The sequence below is a fragment of the Camelus dromedarius genome, chromosome 26 (genome assembly GCF_036321535.1).
Source record: "Camelus dromedarius isolate mCamDro1 chromosome 26, mCamDro1.pat, whole genome shotgun sequence".
Classification (NCBI taxonomy): Eukaryota; Metazoa; Chordata; class Mammalia; order Artiodactyla; family Camelidae; genus Camelus; species Camelus dromedarius.
Genome location: NC_087461.1, coordinates 24,410,347 through 24,425,517, shown reverse-complemented (window position 1 = coordinate 24,425,517; position 15,171 = coordinate 24,410,347). Strand labels below are relative to the sequence as shown.

General features: G+C 47.5%; 1 protein-coding gene across 2 annotated transcripts in view; it reads left to right on the top strand.

The window, feature by feature from the left end:
* The window catches only part of FAM107B (family with sequence similarity 107 member B), a 192,227-nt gene that overhangs the window by 117,959 nt on the left and 59,097 nt on the right, over positions 1–15,171 (top strand). The window contains exon 1 of one of the 2 annotated variants that reach the window (XM_031444563.2): positions 7,036–7,165. The exons of the other annotated variant lie outside the window; for it this stretch is intronic. The gene's annotated coding sequence lies outside the window, so the exon portion shown is untranslated. Of the gene's footprint in view, positions 1–7,035; positions 7,166–15,171 lie in introns of those variants that run through there. 2 annotated transcript variants of the gene reach the window in all.

Genomic DNA, 15,171 nt, shown 5'->3' with positions numbered 1-15,171 from the left:
ATATTTGTACAATGGAATACTACTCAGCCATAAAAACCGACAACATAATGCCATTTGCAGCAACATGGATGCTCCTGGAGAATGTCATTCTAAGTGAAGTAAGCCAGAAAGAGAAAGAAAAATACCATATGAGATCGCTCATATGTGGAATCTAAAAAACAAAAACAAACAAACAAACAAAAACAAAGCGTAAATAAAGGACAGAAATAGACTCATAGACAGAGAATACAGACTTGTGGTTGCCAGGGGGGTGGAGGGTGGGAAGGGATAGACTGGGATTTCAAAACTGTAGAATAGATAAACAAGATTACACTGTATAGCACAGGGAAATATACACAAAATGTTATAACTCACAGAGAAAAAAATGTGACAATGAGTGTGTATATGTCCATGAATGACTGAAAAATTGTGCTGAACACTGGGATTTGACACAACATTGTAAAATGATTAAAAATCAATAAAAAATGTTAAAAAAAAAGGCATTCAACCAGTTATTACCGTTATTGAAGGAATACTCCCTGTTAATAGAAATGTACCTAGCATGTGTAGCAAGAAGAAAAAATGGCGCACAATATAGAATGTTCCCAGTGAATTGGACACTCATTTTCTAGGTTAGTTATTAGAACTGGGACATGTAGAGGGAGTGCCTTTACTATGCCTACATGCAGAGACGGTTTGTTTCCTTATTAGTGTCTAATACTGAGTTATCTTAACGTTTTTGACAGGATGAGGGTTTGAGTGTTTCTTCCCTTCTCTTTGCTTTAAAAGATTTTAGTTTTAATATACAGGAAGACTCTCAGGAAATCCTTTTTTTTTTCCCTGGTTTTGGATTTATTTAAAGAAAAAGACATAAAACTCAGGTCTTTGCATCATGCCGTGGCTGTTTATGTAACTAGCAGCTATTTCTCTTGATTTTTAGGCGATATTTAGTGGCAGATTTGAATCGCCATTTTATAGTTATATAAATATATGTAAACATATAACCTTTTGATGTTAAAATTATGAATAGCAAAGAGCAAGTGTTCTGTAAAAACAAAATTAAGCATTTTAGGCAACACATGCATTAAAGGTTTTGACATGAAATCTCTCCTAAACTTTAAACTCTCTAGAAAAGGCAAAGTGTTCTGTTACATTATGAACCACAGCTCTGTTGTGGAGTTTGCAAAATGCTTTGTAGCAGACAGCTATGGAAGGAGAGGGTGTTCATTTTTCTTACTGGTGCCCTTAGCATATTTAATGAAGTGCCTCCATTCCTTGGCTCACAAATACTCATGCAAAGAGGCTGTTTTAACGGAACAGCACCTGATCTAGCTTGCAGCACATTCTTTTTGACGTGGGTCTGTCATTTTGATCCTTTCTAAGTACTACTGATTTTAAAAGGTACACGTATGCTATATTTGCTTGGCAAGCTATACATCATTTCACAAAACATTTCCACAAATGAGTTCTATAAGTCTCTTCATCAAAAAGCATTGTCTTCGCAGATACAGAACACTGCCTTCACATGATGCAACACTGGTACAAAGCAGTTAAGCAAAATAAAGGAGAATATTATACTCATATTATTATGCTATTTAAGTGACAAAATTAGCGTGCTGTAATTTGTTTTTCTTTCCCTGTTTTTTAGTATTCAGGTCATCAGGGTTTAATGAAGACTTACTACCCAATGAGCTGTGTGGGAGCTAGGTTATTAACCTCATGGGAATTGCTTCTTAGGGCCTGGCTTCTTTTGTTTTACTTAAGTAGCTGATCAGCTTGTATGTGATACTTCCTCAAGGCCCCCATCTTCGGCCTACTCTCACGTTCTGTAAGTTTTACACACAAGAACAACTGTCCATCTTCTGATCAGTTCATCTATTTATATTGCCAGTTGTATGGGCAGAATTCTGTCCCCTGGTGTACACACACCTTTTCCTAGTTATTCAGTTATACACCAATCTGGGTACTGTTGGGAAGGGATTTTGCAAATCTAAGAAAGTTCTCAAATCAGTTGACCTTAAGATAAGGAGATGGTCTGGGTGGGCCTGACCTAATCACCTAAGCACTTTACATCTGGTCTAGAGGCAGAGATGGAGGAAGGTGGAGCTAAAGGAGGGCAGAGATTGGAAGCACTAGAAGGATTTGATGGTCCATTGCTCACTAGACAATGGAAAGGGCCACAACATAAGGTATGCAGGCAGCTTTTAGGAGCTGGGAGTGGCTCTCAGTTCAACCAATAGGAAAATGGGAATCTCAGTCCTACAACCACAAGGAACTGAATTCTGCCAATCCAGGACCTTGAGCTCTGGATGAAATGAGCCATGAGTCCTGCCAAGATCTTGATTTTCTGCTTTGGGGGGCCCTGGGCAGAGAATCCATCCAGGACATGTCTGACTAAAGCAGCGAGGAGCTAATATCTATGGGCTGAGTCTGTCATAACTAGTTATGCAGCAACAGATAACTAACAACTGGTTTACAGCCTGTTCAATCTTAGCTTCTTTAGGGTCCTAAAGCTTTTCTCATCTTCCCCTGCCTCTAGTTCTTATTTTAAACCAGAAACAAAAAAGCGGAAATCAAATATCTACTTTGATCTCTCAATTCAGGACGTGAGGCCAGTTGTAATTTATTGAATCCATTGTGGGTTTTATGTTCAATTGCAAAGGGCTTTTGGTTTGTCTATAATCAGAGTGATTCAGCTGAAGACGTCTACTATCCCCTGTGACAGCTGCCCTCCACTGTGTAGGTTCTTAACTCGGACGGAGGGGAAGATTATTTGCAAAGATGTCTGCAATTCCTCCAATCGTAAGTGGCATCCTAGTACTCAGGTCCCTTTGTAATGTGACTCCTGCTTCTACCATCAAGGGGTGGAGCCCCAAATCTTGGAGTTGGGCTAGCTGTGTGACATTTTCAAAGCATAGAATGTAGCAGGATGATCTTGAGGCCAGACCTCAGGAGGCCTGACAGCTTCCTCTTTCATCAGCTGCCCTGGGGTGAGGTCCCCACGATCCTGCACCTGAGGTACTCAGGCAGACAGCTCCAGGCAACTTCTGGACATGGAGGCCACCCAGGACAAGCCAGTCCCTGGCCAACCTCCCAACTGACAGCAAATACATGGTGGAGCCTAGCTAAGACAAGGCGGAGCAGAAACAAGGTCTCCCAGCTGAGTCTTATCCAAATCGCCAACCCACAGCATTGCGAGCAAATCATTCATTCTTATTTTAAGCCTCTACATTTTGGCGTGTGTGTTATGCAGAAATAGCTGATACAGATATTCAAGAACATGACTTTTTAAATATGGATTTTAAATTAAGATTTCATTTCTTTTTGAATTGATTACTATCTATTCAAATGACCACGCACACAGTGCAAAATTTAAGATACGAAAAGGTACACATATAAAAATAGGGGGTATAGCTCATTGGTAGAGTGTGTACTTAGCGTGCATGAGGTCCTTGGGTTCAATTCTCAGTACCACCATCAAAAAACTATTTTTAAAAACTAAAACTTAAATTTCCCTCCTCTACAGCACTGTTAAGCCTTCCTCATCTGCTTGGAGCTTTTTAGGATGATGGTTAGGGCATAAAGCAACTATTTCAAGATTGTGCATAAGGAAAATGACCAAGTAGGAGATAAAAAAGTAATATATCTCATTCCAAACTGATTTGCTTTGCTCTGCTTTATGTCCCCACATGTTCATCGCTGCTTTCCTCAGTTTTCCTTAGGAATGAATTTTGAAAAGGCCCCAGATGTCAAAGTAAAAAGGATGAGGTTAAAGCTGAGTCTACGGGTGGCCTTGCGGGTGAGTGTTAGAAGATGGAAAATTATTATGTACACTTTCCAGTAAAGTGCGATCAGCACTCTATCACCAAGGATTAGCTAAAGGGCTCAAAAAACCACTCTGGGGAGCATTTTCTTTGTTTTGCATTTGGGGAAAGTGAGCAAGGGTGCTTGATATACCTGGTGAACTGTGCCAGCCCAGGAGTAGAAACCCAAGGAGGTGCCTATGTCACTGGTCCCTGAACTTCCTGCAGACCAGGCCACAACCAGAATATGGAATCTACAGGACATCAGCCTCAGGCTGAGGGTTGGGTGCCACCTGATGCACCCTTAGGAAGTCTAGCTGTGCCCTGATGATCCAGCCTGATTCATGGGACAAACATCCATCATGCACCTAATGTGGTCCAGGCACTGATGTGGATGCAAGTGTAAGTATCACCCTAGCCCATAATCTTTAGGTTCTTATCTCCCAGGTGCACCCACAGTGACTGCAAGGGTCCCGTGCTAAACTAGACACTTGATCCCACCTGGATTAAAATCCTCCTGAGATGCCAGGAATGTGAAATGCAGGCCCAAAAGGGTAGCCTTAATGAATGGGCATTGGCGTCCTGTCTTTTAATAAAGCTTTGACTCAAGAAGTTCAAAATCAGCACTTGATCTCTTTTTATTGTTTTTTGTTTAAAAGAATAATGGTTCCTGATACAAAGGAAAGGCCAAGGCTAAGAGCCTGTGGGCATTAAGATTCCAGTCTATCGAATGAGTTGCCCGTTTCTGTTTCCAGGGTAAGGAAAAGTCTGTGTGGTCACCTATCACATCCAGACTCTGTCCACTGTCCTGGCATCATAGAAGTCTGTCCAGGCTGCTTTGGGGTGACATTACAGGCTCACTGGTGGGTCAGTGCTTTTCCAGGGTTAGAATCTAGAATCCAATGCACACTTCTTGTATTAGTCTCTTTGCTTTGCTCAAACAAACAACAGACACTTATTGTCTCACAGTTCTAGAGGTTGGAAGTACAAGATCAAGGTGTTAGCAGAGCTGGTTTCTGGTGAGGTGCCTTCCTGGCTTACAGATCACTGCTTTCTAGCTGTGTCCTCACATGGCCCCTGTGTGCATGCACAGAGAGATCTCTGGTGTCTCTTCTTCTCATCACCAGCCCTACCAGATTAGGTCCCCACCCTCATGATGTCATTTAAACTTAATTAGCTCCCCAAAGGTCCTACCTCTAAATACTGTCACATTGGGGGTTAGGGTTTCAATATATGAATTTTGGGAAGACATGACTCAGTCTCTCGCATTTCTTATACTCCAGACACTACGTTAAGCAGGAGGATGTAAAGATATGTATATATGTCAAGTATCAACTTTGCTCAAGAAGGGCACATATTTATAATACAGTGCACTCATTATAAGGCAGTGCTAAGAATGGGAGGGGCAAGAAAGTCCATTCAGTTTGAGCAGGTCAGGAAGGCTTTTCAGAGGAACTTGGGTCTCAGAGAGGAGTGGCGCTCTTGGGGGGCTGGAGCCAAGGTGAACGTGTGCTAGGCCGAGGGGAGGCACGTGGAAAAGCCTAACAGGTGGCAGATTCTTTCGTCCAGTCCTCATATTCACAAAACAGGGCCATTTACACATATAGTGTTCTGGTGGAGGGAGCAACAGGTTCTTGTCTGGGCAGTGCAGCAAGGGCACAGGGGCGTTGTCAAGATGATGCCAAGAAGTATGCTGCTGTATGGGATACTGCACGAAGGAGCTTGAACTGGGTCATGCAGTAGGATTTGGGCACCTGACAAACGGTTTGAAGAGCAGATTTGCACTTGGAAAGGGGGAAGCAGTTTGGAGGAAAAGCGTAGGTGAGACTGGAGGCTGGAGACAGTGGGGAGGCCACTGCCACCGTGTGATAACTGACCCCAGAGGCCAACTGTGGCAGAACCAGTGGGACGGGTGTCGGGTGGGCTACCCAGGCATCCCATAGAATGTGAGTACTGGGAAGTGACTCCTCTGTGGGGAGTGAGGGGAAAATTGAGGCTGAATCCCAGGTTCTGGTTTGGTGCCCAGTGGACCCATTGTTGAGAATAGAAACAACACAACCCAAGGACGGGGGAGAAGTAAGGCTTGTGGGAAATGCCATGGATAAAGTTCACACAGGTCAGTTTCCTGGGCTGGGAAGGAGCTCATGTCTACATCCTGTGGCAGGTGATCCCACCCCTCAGTGGGCTTAGTGGCCTAGCGATGACCAGGCTCTCAAGTGCCATACACTGAGAGCATCTTTGAAGGAAGTAGCTTATTTATCAAAATCTACCAGTGATATGACTTTTTTGTGTGATCATGACCAAGCTGTTTCAGTCAAAAAAGCTTCCCAATAAATAAACCCTTATTCATCTGTTGCCAAGAAAATTACAAAGGTTTGATCTAAAATCCATTACCTGCTATCTTTATATTGTCTGTTACTCTGAAACAGATACGTCCCATTTTTGTACCTGCTGTGATTCAGGTAGATTGTAATCTAAGAGGCTCAGGGTTGGGCAGAGAAGCAATTTGCTGTAAGAGAGCTGAGAAAAGTGAATATCAGAGAGAAAAAAAAGCGGTGAAACAAACCCCTTTCTCCTTTCCAACAAATTTAAATCTCCAAGTACCCTTTGAGGAGAAGGAATCTGAACAAATTCCCAGGTCACTGGGTTTCAAGCTCTGGTTTGAGAGTAAATTCTTACAATGACAACAAATCTGATTCTTTGTGTGTCCCCCCACCCATTCCCTTTGAGTTTTCTTCGGTGACGTATTGGCAGAATTTCAATAGGAATAGTGTCTCTGAGTGTCACAGGCGTGGAGTGGAGGTGGAGGCCAGACACCCACCAGCCAAACACTCCCGAGTACTTGGGGTCCTGAGTGTGTGTGTGTGTGTGTGTGTGTGTGTGTGTGTGTGTGTGTGTGTGTGTGTGGTGTTTAATTGTGGGCCCCACAAACGGGTTCCCGCCGCCTTTAATTTCCCATTTCTCTCTCTCATCTGTTGACACTCAGTATTTTTCTTCCAATATTCCCTCTGCTTCGAGAGTTTCCGAAGCCAACCAAACTGAAGCCACAGAAGGAAAACCTCCCGGGGCCAGATTCGCAGACTTTCTCCCTGCTCAGTCCCCGTGGGCCGGAGCGCGGAGCAGCAGCCAGCGCGGCGGGGCGTGTCTGGGGCGGGGCCTCGGCCGCCTAGCCCCGCCCCCGCCCCGCCCCGCCGCTTAATTCGGACTCGCGGGGCCGCGGGGTGTGAAACAGCCGCCCTGCGCCGGACCGGCCCCCGTCGCCGTCTGAGCCGCCGCCCGCGCCGCCTCCGCGCCGCCCTGAGCCGCCGGGCCGCTGGGCGCCGCCGCAGCCTCCCGGAGCGAGCGCCGGGGAGGGAGCCGCGCGCCTTTGTGCGCGCGCCGAGGTGGGTTCGCCTCCCGCACTTACTTTGCACACAAAGACTGGGAGCTCGGAGGAGGCGGGGTGCCCGCCGGGACCCGGCGCGGCCGCCTGCCCGCCCGGACGCGCAGCACGAGGGACCCCCGGGCGGGAAGGGCGGCCGGACTTACCCTCCCCGCGGCCGGCGGTGGGGCAGGGGTCCCTGCGGGCGCGGGAGGACGGCGCCCGGGCCACCCCTCGCCGTGCCGGCGGGCGGGCGTGGGGCGCGGGGTCGGGGCGTGGCGGGGGGGCGCGCACGGGGGTCTCCCGGCCCAGGGGGTGCTGGGGAGTCGGGGGGCGCCGCGGGGGAGGCGAGCCGGGGCGGCCTCCTGACTCGTCTTATTGTTGCTTCCTTGGCCTTGAAAATGGAGAGACCCTGCCTGCCGCGGGGGATGCGCTGCCCACCCGGTGCGCCGCGCGCGGCCAGATGCCGAGCCCTGGGCGCCCGGCTCGACCCCCGTTGCCCCGGCCGCCACCGAGCCTCCGCCTGGGCAAACAAAGGGGCCGCGCCGGTGGTGGGGGTGGTTGGCCCGCTGGTTTAAAGGTGGACTGGGGCACCGTTTCCAAAGAGTCTGCAAGTAACTTTTCCATTTTTGACTTCTGTCCTCTTCTACTACTCCAGTGAACCTGGTGTGTTGGGTGGCGTCTGCACCCAAGAAGTCCTAAAATTTTGGTTTTCATAATTTCTCCCCAAGCATCTCCAGGTCCCCCGGGGATGGCGTGGACGTGTATGGCTAAGTTTTGACAGGCTGTGTAGGGGGTGGTAACAGTCCCTCTGAAATGGGAAGATGTCCTGTTGAGGAAAAATTGCAAGTATTCTCAGCAGTAGGCCACCACACACTTCCTTCCTCCGAAGGACTTTAGGCAGTGCCAGCAGAGCCCAGTTATTCGATTGGAATGAGTGTGATGTTCGAGATAAGTACAGAAAACTGGGTTGAGGCCTGTTAGTCTTGGCATTTGTAACTTGAGAATTTCTTGCTAACCTGTACTTAATTTTCTCCCGAGGCAATGTGCCCCGTTTCACGTTGGAGATTTTAGCTGTCCATGTTGCTTTAAGTTGACACACTATCTGGGTTGTCTGTCTAGAGAAGATTTCGTGGTGCTAGTAGTTTCCAGTATAAAACTTTTCAGTATAAAATTATATGGTTATTAAAACATTGGAAAGAAATGTAGGGAAAGAAAAAGTCACTTAGGTTCCCAGCCACCCCAACATAACCTTGATGAAGGTAAAGGCATCTTTGCATGATTTATGGCTTGGCAGGCATGGGTGTGTGTGTGTGTGTGTGTGTGTGTGTGTGTGTGTGTGTGTGTGTGTGTGTGTGTGTGAATAAATGGGGGAGTTACTGATTATTAATCTTTACTGCTCACATCAGTCGAAAACATGACCTCTAATAACCATCGTCTACAACAGTGTTTTGCCAACAAGTTGTTAGAAATATATTTTCGTATAGCCTTGCAACTAACCACCTGTACACGAGGGAGAGGGAGGAAGTAGAACAAAGGAAGTTCCACTTAATAGGGAAGAATGGACTGACAGAAACATTTTATGGACTGTATTCTTTGGATTTCAAGGAGTAGTTTGGGACTGACAATTGTTTTAAAAAAAATTAAAAGTCAACCTTTCAGCTTTTAAAATATTTTAAAAATAAAATTGTGTTCTGAGAGTCATGAGAAATACGGAATGGAAAGGAACTTTTTTTTGTAGAACAAGAAATATAGCTGGTTTTATAACTGCTAAAACACCTTGCTACTAAAAGACCTTGCACTGAGAAAGTAAAATAAGAAGGCTTTTCCTGTGTGTACTGAGTAGTTTTGAGTGTGTGTGTTCTGTGAAAAAAACAAAAACCACGTTGTTCAGCCACAGAGTGGGCCACCGAATGTTTGTCCTTACATACTTTTATTTTCCACTTGTAAAGTTTTCCAACATTTAATTTCTCCAGTGTGCAAAGTGAGAAGAGGTCTTGGAGACAATTGTGTAGAAGCACTAGATTGATCGCTAGGATGATGCAATACTTTTTGAAGGTAGAAGAATTTACAAGAAGGAAGTTGTGGTTAGGTACCGTCAGGTGCAATCTTTGTTCCTGTTTCTAACATGGGACTCCTTAATCTGCATGCGTGCTTGGGGGGGGGCCCTGTATCCCCAAGTTTCACATCCTCATGTTCAACCAACCGAGGATTGAATCTGCAGGTGCCAAACCTGTGCACAAAGGGCCAACTGTATTCATTGTTCTACACCATTTTGTATCAGAGATTGAGCATCTGTGGATTTTTTGGTGTCTGAGGGGGTCCTTGAACCAGCACCCTGTGGATTCAGAGTGTGGACTGCAGTGACCTGTGAGTGTGTGTAGTATATAATGTGCTGTAAAAATGGTACCTTTCTACATACAGAAGTCAAAAGAAACCAAAATAGGGAATATCAGAATCTTTACATCTTATTTTTCAACCTTCCTATGGCCTTGAACAGTCTAAGCAGTACAGCCAGGCTGGACATGAGGTCGGAGTTGAGTAACTTTGCTCTTAAAAGGTCTGTTGCTTTGTGGGTAGGAGAGAAAAGTTTGGGAATAGTCCAAGGTTGCAGACCTGCAATGGCCATTTGTGATGGGCAGCCACTGGTCCCTGTGGACTGGAGATTCCATTCCTAGGATGTTTAACATAGACTTGGTTTGTGCTTGAGAGAAGTGCCATGGGAAGTCCTGTTCCTGCACTGTTTGTAGTAGGATGAGTGCTGTCGTCCATTTATTCATCCCTTTGATTTCTTTATTGTTTAAAATGTCACTAGTAATGGTGGAAAAATTTTTTACTGATCTTTGGAGGGAGTGGTTGAAGGGTGGAAAACTTTTCTCCAAAAAGAGGGAATGTAGTAGATTAGTAATTTGGCTTCATATTCTTAATGTCCCATCTACTCTTTCCCTCCAGACTTCTCTGTGCAAACATTTGGAGAGAATGGGCCAGAAAGCTTTGTGGGGTGAGATCTAGATTTTAGGCATTTTTAGAAGTCCTTGGATAGCTTGAGATAGTGACTTGTCGGCTTTCTTTAGGTCTGGAGAAAGTAGCTGTGGGCACTGACCCATCTTGTGTCTCACTTTGGCCTCACGTTGTATAGGGCAAGCTCTGTGTGACCGAGAAGTCCGTGCGCACGGCCTGGGGCCATGATGATCTGATGAGACTCCACTGCTTTTCCTTGTGTAATTTCCTTGTCTCATCTTTTCCTTTGTGAACCAGACCAGTTTCTCCCTTTTCCTTCTAGTGCAAAATGCTGGACCCTGTCCATCTGTACTTTAAACTTTTCCTTATGCTCAGTACCTAGGGAACTCCACTGGAAAGATGCTTTTACTTCATCTGATTTGTTGATCCCAGGATCCCATCAGTAGGAGAAAGAAAATCACTGGCGGCTGCCACTTCGCCGTGGTAAATGGACAAGGGGCTATTTCTAAGGCTGATGGGGGAAGCTGTTTCCTGTTCAGTCCTTCATTGAACAAACATTTCCTTCCATCTTCCCATGTGGTGGCACTGTCCCAGCATTGGGTATACTGCAGTTGACAAGACTGATGGGGTCCCTGTCTGCGTGGCAGGGCAGATGAGAAAGATATTTAAAGAATTGTATAAAATTACACAGATTGTTTAATGACAGTGATGAGAAGAGCTGTGCAGGGAAGGTAGTCCTTTGTGAGTTAAGGTATCTTGGAAAGAAGGGGGTAGACCCTAGTGAAGGCTGCGGGATTAGGTTTCTGACTGGAAGGTGAAGGGTCTGGTGGGGCGAGGCATGGAGTGGGGTGAGTGTGATTTGCCCAGGGCTGCTTGATGTAAGAACATGGTGGTAGGGCCTCAGTGGAACAGATTTGGAGGACTGTTTGGTTTTGTCTAGAATTTGGCTGAGGGATTGGGACGCTTTCTAGTGCAGAATTGAGGAGGGACTGGGAAACCCTGGTATTGTTCCTGTGTTCTCGCTGAAGGCCAGTGGCCTGGGGAAGCCAGCTGAGGTGGGCGTATGGTGATCTCAGCTGATCTGGGGCACTCCTGGGAGCTGAGGGCTAGTGTTATGTGGGTTGAGGGGGGCACGTGACTACATCTGGGCGCACCCGAGGCTCTGTTACAAAAGATAAGACAAGGGGCTTGTGGGGAAATTGTGGGAAGACTTACTTAAGAATGTTTTTCAAACTGGGGTGAACTGTAGGAAGGAAAATGGGGGGAGATGCAGAAGGAGGAAGTAGTGTTGCTTTAACATGAGGTGAACTCTTAACAGTTCAGTCCTATCAAAAACTTCATTAAGGCCAAGCAGCTGGTGCAAAGCAGGTGTAAAGTAGGAGCTGTAGTCTGTGCTGTGTGTGGCGGGGGAGGTGGGAGGGAGACGTGGTTTGATGACAGTGTTGCCTACACACAGCAAAGTCTTGGGGTTCTGCCTTGTGAAGAAGAGCACCCCTTGCCCCTCTTTGAGGCCATGAAGCATTGCAACCTCTGGGCTGTCCGCAGTGCTGTTCCTGGCTGTGCTACCAAATCATAAATCCTTCGCAGCTTCTGTGGGGAGAAGTCTTGAACGGGGGATTGCAGAGCCTAGGGAAAAGATAGAAAAAATGCAGGTAGACCAGCTGTCCACATGCTGGTGGGCTGTAGGCACGTGTTGTCTAGAGGACTTTCTTGCCTCATCCTCTTCTCCTTTCTGTTGTCAGTGCCAGCCTGTGTTACAGCAGAGTGTCTGTGGGTCACAGCCCAGCTCAGTGCCGGCCCTGGGTGAGAGGGGTGGGATTGGGGAACGGGGCACGTTTCTTACTGTGCTGTAGGGGAACGGTTTGGAGCTTTGAAGCCAGACCTGTCTGAGTTGGAACCCAGGCCCCAGCTTTGTGATCTAAAGCTGTTTGCGAGGTGAGCTTAGCAAGATCTGCCTCCCACGGTGCGGCGCCGGCCTGAAGCCCCAGACACGGTCTCAGAGACATGGCCGGCCACGGGGCTTAGGGTCTTGAGCCTTTGCCCACAAAGCGTCAGTAACAGCGGAGGTGCCACGATGCCACCGAGGGGCACGGCGGGCGGGGTGAGGGGAGAATGAGGGACTTTCTCCCTGCTCTCTTCGCCCGGCGCCGCAGGGTACATTCATGCCCTCAGGAGTGTTTTAAAGATAACTGGGCTCCAGTGTTAGAAGTGGCATGATTTAGTCTATCCTTGGATACAGGCTTGGCGCTCTTCGTGGAGTGTCACAGTCAGGTGTCTGGGAGAGGCTGCGATCCTGTGGTGTAAGCTGTCTTGTGTCTTTGTGAGCCTAGCGTGCTCTGTGAGTGTTACAGTGAAAACTCACATTTTACCCAGGTTTTTCAGGCATCTGGGCCTGATCCATGCTAATGAGCTTACAAAGCCGTACAGTCACATTATAAACTCCCGCAGTAGAAATAATCGGAAGGTGTTCACCAGTGTCTGATAGAGCTGTGTCAAGTTCCCCTGTGCTGCCGGGAGTTAGGAATGTCATTATGGGGAGGTATGTGTAGAAGGACTTTCTTTCAAATGTTCTTTTCCCTTACAACTCAGTGTCATTTAAAATAAAGCTGTGGTCGGCGTCTTCCTTTCCTTTTTTTCACCGACGCCCAGAGTAGTGTGTGTTGGAAAGAGAGAGGCCTAGTCTTCTGAAATGTTCAGAATCCCAGGCCCAAGTTCACTGTTAATTAGTATGTGTATGGTTTTCGAGCAGGTCATTTATTTCTCTGTGTCTCCTTCCTCATCTGGACCGTGGAGGTCATCCTCCTTGGCCCCCTCCTAGAGCGGTCTGCAGGGCGAGGTGAGAGCCTGCGCTCTCTGTGCCCGGTGGCACACCCGGGGATGTGACTTGTCCCTCCTGGGACTGCCCTGGGGTTCTGATAGTGTGCCGGCCACCCCTGTAGGGCAAGGTGGCACTTGGATGGTGAGAGAGGGGGCAGGGCTCAGAACAGGAGGACCGCGCATCATCCCTGAGGCTCCTGCTAGAGAGACCGCAGTCATTCCGTGCTCGGGGGGCGAGGCACCGTGGGTGGTGCTAGACTGTCAGACTGAGTCGGTTAACCCAGTAGGGCTTCCACCTTCTGATCTGTGAAACAGAACAATGACACATGTAATAATATTATTATTTTTATTATTACCTACTAACAGTTCCTGAGCACTCCCTAGCTTGCAGGTGCTGTGCTAATTGCTGTGTGTCTTTATTCCTTCAGCGATTTTTTAATTTTATTTTAAAAAATATTTCATATTTTATTTTTCTCTGTGCCAGGCACTGGGCCAGACTCTGGGGCCAGGACGGTGCGTGGGACTGACAGAGTCCTGCCTGCCCGGAGCGTCTGGTCCAGTGGGAAGACAGCGTGTAAACGAGTGTGCAGATAATACGATTCCAGGTGGTGTCGGTGCTGTAAGAAAAGTCAGTCCGGTCAAGGGGCTGGAGTCAGGCAGGGGAGGAAGTGGGGTTTTGAGTAGGGTGCGGCCCCTGTGAGGAGGGGAACTGGAGATGTGAGGGAAGGAGGGGGTAACCTGGCCCCTCTGTCTGTGCAGAGGCCAGGGGCCAGGGCGCTCACCTGCTGAGCTGGGAGACCCCACGGATTCTGAGCAGGAGGTGGTGGGGACAGGCCTTGTGCGGGGTAAGTACCCTGGTGGGTGGCCGCCAGGACTGCAGGGGGCAGGAGTGGCAGCAGGGGGACCAGTGGGAGGCTCCTGTGAGTCCCTGGGGGCTGGGACGAAGTGGTTTGATGGATACCCGAAATATTTTGAAGATGGAACCCTCAGGACTTGATAGTGGGTTGGAGCTGACATGTGAGAGGGAAAGAAGTCACGAGTGACACCTGCGTGTTTAGCCTCCGTGACTGGGTGAGGGGTGGTACCAGTTATTGGTCTGAGAAGCCTGGGGGAGGATGATGAAATGTGCACAGACAGCCTCTGAAATCAGGACTGTTAGGATTCCCATTTCCCGGATGTGGAAAGTGAGGGTTAGAGAAGTAACAAGTTTGCCATGTAGGACAAAGCCAAGCCCTGGGTTGTCAACCGTTTTCCAAAACTCTGAAAGGCCTCAGTTTGCTGTCATAATAGATTGGTATGAAAACCTGTGCAAACACTTTGAAAACACTTTTTGTTCCCCAGTGCAGCTTTATTGAGGTATATACTGTACAATTCGCCCAGACTTGCTCCTGACTGGCAGTAGCCTTGAGGAGAGGGGATGTGATACGGGGAAGTCAAACCAAATAAAATACAGTTCCATAATTTCTAGTAAATTTGTGCAGTTGAGCAACGTCGCTAGACCAGTTTTAGGCTCTGTAGTCAGTTCCTGTTCCCATCCCCAGTTTCAGGCAAACGCCGATAGGGTCATGCCTTTTCTGGAACGTCCATACATGGAGTCATACAGTCTATGGCCTTTTGTCTGGTTTTGTTCGTTGAACCGAGAAGTTTCCAAGGTTCATCCACTGTTGCATAACACATCTGCTTTCAAGGCACATTCTTTGCTTTTGTCCAAAAGAGGTGCTCTGTGCTGATGGGAATGATTTCCACCGAGATGGGCCTTCAGATTCTGAGACAAATAAAAGCATTTCCCGAGCACTGACTGTTAACATCAGGCGTGGCTTTTCGTTCGCTACCTCCTGTGGTCTTCCGACACATTCCACGAGGGAGGCCCCAGTAGTGCTGGTGTATGGAAAGTAAGAGCTTGCCCCGGATTATAAGAGCTGGGGTCAGACTGGGGCCTTCTCTCTGCAGATTTATGCCTCAGCCGCTCCTCCTCCGTGTTTCCTTAACCATGTGATGAACCTTTTGACGTCTTAGTCTCAGAAAGGGCTTGGAATCCCAGTTGGAATAGTGCACTTCCGTGCAAATCTAAAACTACAGTTTTAAGGAGGGTATTTGCACGACATTTTAATTTTGGCCTTACAGCGTGGAAATAGCATCTTCAGGTCATCTGTATGTGAGAGCTTTGTTGGGTGTGGTGTGAGGGTGGTGCCACACTGAACACCCGTAATTTTGTCATTAGGCAGAGCTCGTGTGTTTGAGTTGTGTTTT